At 34.9% G+C, this 10,123-nt stretch overlaps 1 pseudogene; it reads right to left on the bottom strand.

Annotated features, from left to right (window-relative positions):
* Positions 1–383: 383 nt before the first annotated feature.
* Positions 384–4,725, bottom strand: LOC133204723 (uncharacterized; annotated as a pseudogene).
* Between the last annotated feature and the right edge of the window lie 5,398 nt (positions 4,726–10,123).

Genomic DNA, 10,123 nt, shown 5'->3' on the forward strand with positions numbered 1-10,123 from the left:
CATGTATTCCTATCCCTGCCGTCTTTCCAACGATCTTTTGTGTTGTGGATCAGACAACGGTGACTGAGTAATGCTGCTATCTCTGAAAGCTTGTCTTATTTACGATTATCAAGAGGAGAAATTCGTTCCGCTTATATAATATATAATTAAGCTTTTTGTAAAGACTAAAACCAATCCCGGACCTTAGGTTCTCCATATCTATTCAAAACGAAGTGCACTTTTCTTTCATATTACAAGTAAAGAAAGATTTTGTATCTAAAAACAAAATATTAAAGTTTCTTCTACAAAATTGAATTTCAGGAAAAAATTGGCCTACTTGTTGTGTACTACCTAAAGAATCAAATCCTTATTCCGCGACTCCAGAACAATGCAAGAACTCTAACTGTTCTTCAAGTTAATTTTATTTTCCCATTCCCTGAATAATTTCATATCTAAAATAACTGAGGAACCTCTGTGCAATTTATGATGTCTGGTAATGTTGTACACCTCTTCTGATTCAAATTTTTAGATAATACCTGCTAAAACTTTTTTCCTTGAATTTTTCTTTTAAAAATACAAAGATTTTCATCATTTGATATCTGATCATAACTCCTGGAAATGTATGCTGGTTTTTTGTCTACGAACTTGTGATGATATTATGATTTTAAACTAGGAATATCTCGGAAAATTATCCATGGGAAAGGTACATTGAAAAGTACATGTTCACGTACGTTGCGTATGTCCTTAATAACCACTGTGCCACGTTATAAACTTGACTGCTATTAATGGCACAACTCTGAATATGAGATAACTCTTTTAATAACGAAAACTGTATTCATATACATGTTAATATTCATTTCTTTTTTCGTTTTTTTTTCCTTGCATCCTGTTCTATATCTTCATATTTCTGAAAAAAGGCAAAGTGAATTAATGGGATTTTTTAAATTCCATAACTTCACAATTCTGAAAAAAATGCAATGAGATTTAATGGCATTTTTAAAAATGTTCATTATAGAACGTATATTTTGAAAAAAAATTTCGTGAAGTTACTCACCGAAACGCATTCCCAGAGACGCACCGCGAACACTTGCCAGGGTATTGTATCCGCTCACTGCATATCCTCCACAACCCCCCATGTGCATCTCAAACTGAAGAAAGTATGACTTTGGAAGCTGATTAGCCCGACTCACAGGTACCCCTACATCAATCCATTTCTTCATTAATGGAGTGTAGCAACACTTCTTGTAATATCCACCAGGAGGTTTATTTCCCTTGTTGAAATAGAAAGCAAGGTAACTGTTGGGATTGGCATCACAGTTATGAAAGGTTTGGTCGGCATTATTCACTCTGTACCCCTGTGTGGACCTGGATCTTGCTGTTGTTGCGTCCAAGAATCCAAGATAGAGATATGGGCCCATTTGTTTGGCATTTACGGGAGTGTTGAATCCAGCATTTGAGTTATATTTTACTGTCAGTGGTTTGTTCATATGGGACGATATCTGCTGCAGATTTGAGTCATATTGTTGACCTTGTCGTAAATGTCGGACCAATACATGAGATCTAATTTCAAACAAATCATCCACGTTGACGGCTACATTTGTGTTCGAGACAAACGTGTAACCAAAGGTCTGATGAAATTCGCAGAACACCTTATAGGGTTAGTTTTGTCTGTTGTAAATAGTGTATTCTCCAGTTACTCTACGCTTTGAGAAAGCAATGTCTTTACAGGAATCTAAAGTGAAACAAATAAAAGAGTTCTTAACGCATACACGAAAGCATACAAGAAACAGATCAAAATGACCTTTATAATATTTTTTAACTTTGCGACTGAAATTAAACCTATGAAAGGTATTATCCGGTGAAATTAAAATATACAGCGCAATCATATTAATGAAGCATTAATCTACAACAAACTTACATGGTACTTTGATTTGACACTGATCACCCATGTATCCTGATCTACATGAGCAGGAAGGTCTCCCTCTTCTCATCGAACATGATCCACCATTTCGACAGTGTAAATCCTCACATGATAAATCTTGAAACAGAATTTTAAAAAAAAGCTTTAATACACGTGGCAGTTCCATCTAATGTTGAAATGAAGTTTGAGTATTCAATTCTACAACTTACCAAAGCGAAACCCAGGCACGGCGCCAACAATATCAGAAAAGGAATTAAAACCAGGAACCACATATCCTCCACATCCTCCCATGTGCATCTCAAAAAATCTGAAGTAGCTGGAAGGAATACTTGGGTAATATCTTGTAGAGACGTCAATCCATTTTCGCATGAATTTATTATAACAACATGACTTGTGGTAGCTGTGCGTTTGGAGTTTATTATTGTTGTAGAAAAAGGCGATGTATGAATTTGGGTTTGCATCACAATTTCTGAATTCCCAGTCTTTAGATCCTGCTCTGTATCCTTGGATATTACGATTTGAAGCGAACGCAATCGGAAGGAATCCTACATAAATGTATTTCCCTAGAAATCGTGCGTTCAGCGGTGTACTGAAGCCGTCATTTTTGTTGACCTGAAGGCTTAATGAATAGTTGGACTTGTACCGGCTGAGTTCTTCCATTATTGTGCTGTAGCTTTTACCAGAAGTCCGGATGTGAACAACTTTGATTTCATTGGTGGTTGTTAAAATGGTGTTTAGAAGGAGAGAATTTCCTGGAAAGTCTTTAATGAACGTGTAGCCATGTGACTCTGAAGTAAACTCACAGAAAACAGAGAAGCTTCTTCCGTCATCTGTGAAAATTTTGTATTCCCCACTTTTTCTGTTGGGATCGGTAAGAATAATGTCCTTGCATGATCCTGCATTGATAAGATTTAAAAATATTTTGTGTTAAAATTTCATACAAGTGACAAATGTGTCTGCATTATTACGTTTTGGATCTGCCGTATTAGGAATACAAGACTGTTGAACCAAACATGTACATATATTAATGATTGCTGCTTGATTATGAATCTTCATTGTAGTTTTGCAAATATTTTTTTTCAGGGAGAATTGTCATTTTTTTCAGGTTCGAGTTCTTGCGTCTTTAAAAATCAAAAATCAATGTAAGTTTTCACCGCTTATTTTCAATTTTTCAGTTTGTGCAAATATATCGATAATTGTCTTGAAGTTGTTTTGAACTGAAAGAACTTCGAACGCTAACTCTCGATTCCCGCCTACATCTTACACACATTTAGTTAAAATGTGGCCCATGGGCCTCTTGTTTAGTTTTATACCAAAAATGGGATTTTAATTTACTGGATTTTTAGTTCACCTGAGCATTCGAATTCGCAGGCTTAAGTGCGCTTTTCTGATTAAAGGGTTTCTGTCTGTCGTGTGCCGTCTCTCTATTCACATTTTGGCTTCTCTTCCCAGAACCACTGGGTCGATTTCAACCAAACTTGCCAGAAATCATCCTTCGGTGAAGGAATTCAAGTTTGTTCAAATGAAGGGCCACGCCCTCCTTCAAGGGGAGATTTTTATAGAATTAGTAAAAATGTAATGATAACTTTTAAAAATTTCTATTTTTCAGAACCACTGTGCCAGAAAAGATGAAACTTGGGCCTTATATGAAAACTTCATTAAATAGAGTAAATTTGAGTTTCTTCATATCATGGCCAAAAACCTAGTGTGAAGCCACGACAGGAGATTCAAGTTATACAGCTGTACATAGGAATATATATAGGGACTATTTTTAAAAATCTCTTTCTCAAGAATAGCAAAGCCTTGATTAGTCATATTAATATGGAAGTATCAGGCAGGTTAATGCCAGCGACCGCCGTAAGTGGCGTTTTTGTTGAACGGCCTCATGCGTCCTCCGGGGCACGGAGAGGATAAGTAAGTACCCTCAGGTAGTTAAAATTCAAGTTTGTTCAAATCATGACCCCCGAGGGCAGGACGTGGTATCAATAGGGTATCAAAGTCATCTATCGGATCTTTAAATATCCTCTTCTCAAGAAAAGCAAAACCATGATTAGTCATATTAATACAGCAGCATCCTCAGGTAGTGTAGATAAAAGTTTGTTCAAATCATGACCGCTGGGGTAGAGTGAGGTCATAACAGGGGATCACAGTATACAAAAGTGTAGACATAAGATACTAAAAAAAGTATAGAAATTTTTAAAACAGTTTCTGCAGCCTGTATTTATATTTAACGCGAAATTTCCTATCAAACCAGCCTTATTTTTTCATTCTCCTTTTGATGAAAATTCGTTGCAAAATCATCGAAGCGGAATGAAATGCAAACTTAATCTGTAACTCATCAAGGTACGTTCACATACCAAAAATCAGCTCAAAATCTACAAGCGTTTAGTAAAAAAAAAAAACTGCGGTAAACCTAGTGTGACAGACAGGGACAGCTATAGAAAGAAAGAAGGACAGACGAGGAGGACACCTATAGTTCCTTCCAGTTTCACCGGTAGGACTTTAATAAGAAGATACTATCAAATCCCCACTTTCTCCAGAATTTGGATATCCATGACCTTAACTGCAATGTATCATAACTGTGACTAATGCAATTCTTTCAAAATAATGTAAATTTTGGCCAACAACTTGAGATATTCTATGCAATTTTGATAAATAAAATGCTTAGAAATTTTGGTAAGTGCAAAAAAAATCATATCAGAGTTATCAACTATTTTAAAAATACTATTAAATAATTACTTACTGGGCTTGCACGAACAGGCAGCAATGTCCAAAGAGATAAATGTCAAATAGGTGATTGCGATTACCAGTTTGAAAAGCATCATCTTGACTTTCCAACAGCGTAGTTGTGGAGTTATCCATCTAACTCTTATATATAGCTACTTGAGTATGGGAAAATCTTGAAAGGGAATTATTTCAGAAAATCGTGTTTATAATTGATTAAAACACCAAAGGTAGGATTTTCCATTTAAGACTTATTATTTCGAAATTGTACCTTTTCTGCAAACACGATTGACTTCTGTAGTGCATATCATCTAAGGAGTGCACATTTTGCCATTAACACATTTTTACAGAGGTAATCATATTTTTATTGCACGTCTTAAAAAGGAATCATGACAATAATAAATTGTAGTATTTGCAAAAATGCTGCACAACGATGTTGTTATTTCATGAAGCGCGCGCGCACACACACGCACACACACCCTCTCACACACACACATACACACCCACACACACACCCTCACACACACACACACACGATGAGAGGTGTCATAAGTGAAAATGAAAAGGTGAAGATAAAGAACAGTGATCGATTGAAAAAAAATCTACAAACAAACGATCCCCGGAAATTCCAGAGGTGGGATAAGGTGTGCAGAAGGATTAATCATCCCCTTTTGACCGGTCACACCCGCCGTGAGCTTTTGTATTGATCAGATAGACGAATCATGTCTTAGTCAAATTTAGTATAAAAACATAGGCTTAACGATTGGTATGAGGTCAGCAAAAATACGACCCATTAATAGGTTATATTTGCTAAAAGGATCATTATAACGACCACAAAATTTACGAAATCCTGACTTTAAATGAGGTTTTGAAATCCTGTAACATCAACTCATCTGTCAGTAGCCTGCTTCAGTTTACATATTAATCGTAATCGGAGCATTCTCTTGAGTATGGAATAAGCTGAGAGATAAAACAGGTGATCCTATAATTCATCTTGAAAAATTCTAACATTCTATAGTGCTTAGAACTGTATCAAATTCTTTGAGACATATTTTTGATACTTTCAATGGATTTATGTTACCATACATGTTTCATTTAGAATTTAGATTTGTTTTGGGTTTATTTTTGCACAGATACATTCATTTGAATCAACAAGGTTTTGGATGAAGATACACTTTGTTTTTTATTGATAAATATGTTAAATATGTACAATTTTTTTCTTTCTTTATACGTGCAGTGCCTGTATTTACATTTACTTGCTTTTTAACAGAACTTGAATACATAATCATGCTTTCTACCTGAATATTCTGCTGATTTAGATGCACCTTTCATTTTATGGTGGCATATTTCTGCCCCCATGTACAGGTATTTTTTCTATAGATTAAATTGACATGAAATTTGTAATTTGATAAGAATTTCGAATTTTTTCAAAAATTATCAAATATCTTCCAACAGGCTAAATGCAATTTATTTATGTTGACATGCCAGTTGAATATGTCGAGACACACAACTTATTTTTGTTAACGTGCAAAGTATTTACGCTGACAGGCGAGATAAATATGCTGACATGCAACTACTTATGTTAATTAACAAACAAGTATCACAAATACTAGTATAGCGTGAATGATCACACACATTAAAAATGCCTGGATTTAATTTATCGTGGGGAATGGTTGTATAAAGTGTTTAAAATTCGTACGTTTTGATGTTTTTGATTTAGGTATAATTTTGTGACTTCAAATTTTCTAAAAGTTCCTTGGAGTTTTTAAGTATCCATGTCTACATACTTAAAATGCAAGTACACGTAGCATTAAGTAGGCGTATTCAGCGGAATCTGATTCATTTTTATTTTTTAGATCATTATTATTTTTAGAAACGTTAACATTTACAAAATGCATTCTCCCAAAATATCAATATTGAAGTTCGAAAATAAGAAATATTTTAAAAATTGAAATCTCCAAATTAGGAGCCTTGATACATTTTCTGGATATTGATGTTATTTCATGTACACGATATTTACATGTATAATTGATTTACCTTATAGGAAGTTCAGTATGTATTCAAATAAAAATTCCCACGATTTGATGTTTCGTGTGTGTGTGTGTGTGTGTGTGCATTCTTATATCGCTTTTTAAAAAGGAAAATATCACCACAACAATAATAAAGCCCGTACAAACTGTGATACAAATTTCTATAACTTAAGTGTCTTTTTTTAAAGTCATGTCCTTAAAAGGGTTAAGATTTTGCTTTTACCAAGATGACCTTGACTATGTGAATGAGAAAAAATCTATGTTCCTGAATGTATAGAATTAATACTAGTATTTGATGAAATTTGAGTTTCCATGCAGCAGGTCCTGAGTGGCTTACAAGACTAAAACGTTATGTCTCGTGTATACGGAACGTTATGAATTTGTCTCCTGGCCAAGTCAGATTATTAGTGAATGTTTGATAAATTATTCGACATTAGACAGTAAAAGACAGGATTATCCAGCTAGTACTATTAAGAGACGGCTGTGGCTTTGATCCGTAAAATAGACTTATATGGTACCTCTCGATACTGAGTGTAAAAATCTCGCAGGGACTTCAAATTTTTAGCAAAGACTCGTCTTTAAATGTAATTTTCTTGTTATTTGATTCTGTGTAACATTTTTGTTGGCATTATTTTTTGCACATATCTATGAAGATTGGCTTTATCTAACAATAACAAAAAAATCATTTCATAATAATTAATTGTTGTTTTAGTTAATTAATTTGTGTTTTGTCTGATAAAAAGGTGTAACCACATAAAACGACGAAAACAGACAAACAAGCCTATTTTTTACCGCATAAGGAAAATAAAATGCTAAACGCATACTCCTTAAAATAAAATCACCGTCTTATGGAAAATAACTTCTCTAAATACTGTGTTTATAAAGTACAAGTTAACATCTCTAAATACAGCGTATATAAAGTAAAAGAAAACATTGATCGTGTATTGAGGTCTTTAAGAGAGAAAGATATCAATGAAAGAAAGGAAAAACAAATCTTTAAATTTTCCTTTCATCGTAACGGTGAAAGTCACATTTTTAGCTCACCGTAACCGAAGTTTCAAGTGAGCTTTTCTGATTACCTGTCGTCTGTGAAATCTTCCTGAATAGATTCAAGTTTGTTCGAATCATGGCTCCCGGGTAGAGTGAGGTCACAAAGGGAGATCAAAGTTTCTCATAGGAATATTAGTATATAGAAAAGAAATCTTTCAAAATCTTCTTCTCATGAACAGCAAAGCCATGATTAGTCCTAGTTCAATGTAAAACATCTTCAGGTAGTGTAGATTCAAGTTTGTTTAAATCAAGAGTCCTGGGGTAGGGTGGGGCCACAGTAGTCTAATCAAAGTTTTATATAGGAATATATAGGGGGAAAATTTGCTGATGGAAAATAGCAGGACTAAAGTGACTCAGGTGAGCGTTGCGGCCCATACATAGGCTACTTGTTTTCTACTGCTCTGCTATCGATGTGCTAGTACATAAATATTGCATGTAGTTGAGTGTAACATTGAAAATTTTCACCCCAAGAAAAGCATTGTCAACCGAGGCGCAGCCGAGGTTGACAATGGTTTTCGAGGGGTGAAAATTTTCAATGTTACACTCAATTACATGTAATATTTATTATATTATACTGAATGTTTTATACAAATACATATAACAGTGAACCTTGCGCGCATAAATTCTGCACAGTCACTATTTTTTGGAATATCATCCGTCGTCAAGCAATATTGACTGTTGCTACGCTGGAGGGCGTGGCTTCATTATTCAGCGAGTAATGGTGTTTTTTAACAAATGTTTCTCGACGAATCAGATTCAACTAATTTACATGAAAGTATAATATTAAGAAATGCTGTACACTGCATCATTTTTTATGGCCCTGTTGTTTTTTAACTATCTAAAACCCTGATCCTCTATTGTGGCTCCATATCCTTCACACTGGGATCATAATTTGAACAAACCAAAAGTTAATCTTCGGTAACAGGGCCTGCATATTATACATCATCGTCGCAAGCCACGGGTTTTGTGTCCATTCTATTTCCACAAACCTGTGGAAATAGAATGGACACAAAACCCGTGGCTTGCGACGATGATTATACATTTATTGCATGATCGTGAGGGAAATACATGTATGAAGATTTATTCAGCCAAGAAAAATCATATTCCCCCAAGGGGAATATGATTTTTTCTTGGCTGAATAAATCTTCATACTTCCCGAACATTCATGCAATAAACTGTTTATTATACCGAAACAAACCAAGCCTTTAAAAATGAACAGAAACTTTCAAATTTCGCACCGCTCTTAGGGTAAAGTGATCATGAGTCGGACACCTCTCGTTTTCCTCTATGCATGCAGACCACATTCATCTATATACCCTATGTTATTTGGTCCTGTCCTAAAGCACAAAGATCTACTATTTCTTTGCTTGGATTACCTCGGTATTTTACCTTATAAAGCATTCAGATGCGGGAAAATGCACGAGGTTTCTGAAGAGGTTGAAGATGATGAAATGCATGACAACGACAGGGAAATATGAAGTTTTATGGCCCTGTCACGTGACTGTCAACAACCAATCAGATAACGCATTGTACAGAATAATTTTAATGAGGTATAATAATAATTTTGGTGAAAGATCAATGATCATGAACCTGCTTTCTTGAAAATGGTTTTTTAAAAAAGATTTTCCCTATAAATTTCCATGCTTAACTTTAATCCCCTATTGTATCCCCAATCCAACCCCAGAGGTCACGATTTGCACAATCTTGTATCTGCACTACCTGTGGATCTTATGATTGCATAACATGAACCCTGCTGTTCTTGAGAATACGATTTTCAAATAGTTCCCCCTGTATATTCCAATGTTAAACTTTCATCCCCTTTGTTGTCCCATCCCTACTTCTGGGGCCATGGATTGAACAGTCTCAATACCTGATGATATTTGCATATTTATATGAATAAAATATTATTATACTTACTGTAGACGTACTTTTTTTCCACGAAGGATTAATTTCCGCTATGTACGCGGTCACAATTTTTCCGCGGAAATTTGTCACATCGTACTAAAGATTCATTAAGGACATACAATGACAATCCAAGATATCCGTGTAATTTTATACTCGCGGATTGAGCAGAAATTCTGATTGCGCGGAATTATGACCCCGTGGAATAAAGTAAGTTTACAGTATAAGTAAAGCATTTAAAAATGGTTATTAGAATACAACTCACGATATTCCTCTTTGTACTTAGCAAAAACGAGAATGGAGATGTCTGAAAGCAACAGACAAATAACGATGAACCTGTACTCCATGGTGGTTGTTTGTAATAATATTGATCTATTATGTACAGTTGACAGAATTCAACATGCTATCTAGAATGTCTATGCATCACAATGTAGTATTAAAGCCTATTAATGTCAATGGATATGTATATCTAAAACTGGAATTCAAACTCGGGAATAATGGACCTCTGCGCAAACGA

This window comes from Saccostrea echinata, unplaced genomic scaffold, assembly GCF_033153115.1.
Source record: "Saccostrea echinata isolate AGI-Se365-2 ecotype Australia unplaced genomic scaffold, CSIRO_AGI_Sech_v1 ptg000054l, whole genome shotgun sequence".
NCBI lineage: Eukaryota > Metazoa > Mollusca > Bivalvia > Ostreida > Ostreidae > Saccostrea > Saccostrea echinata.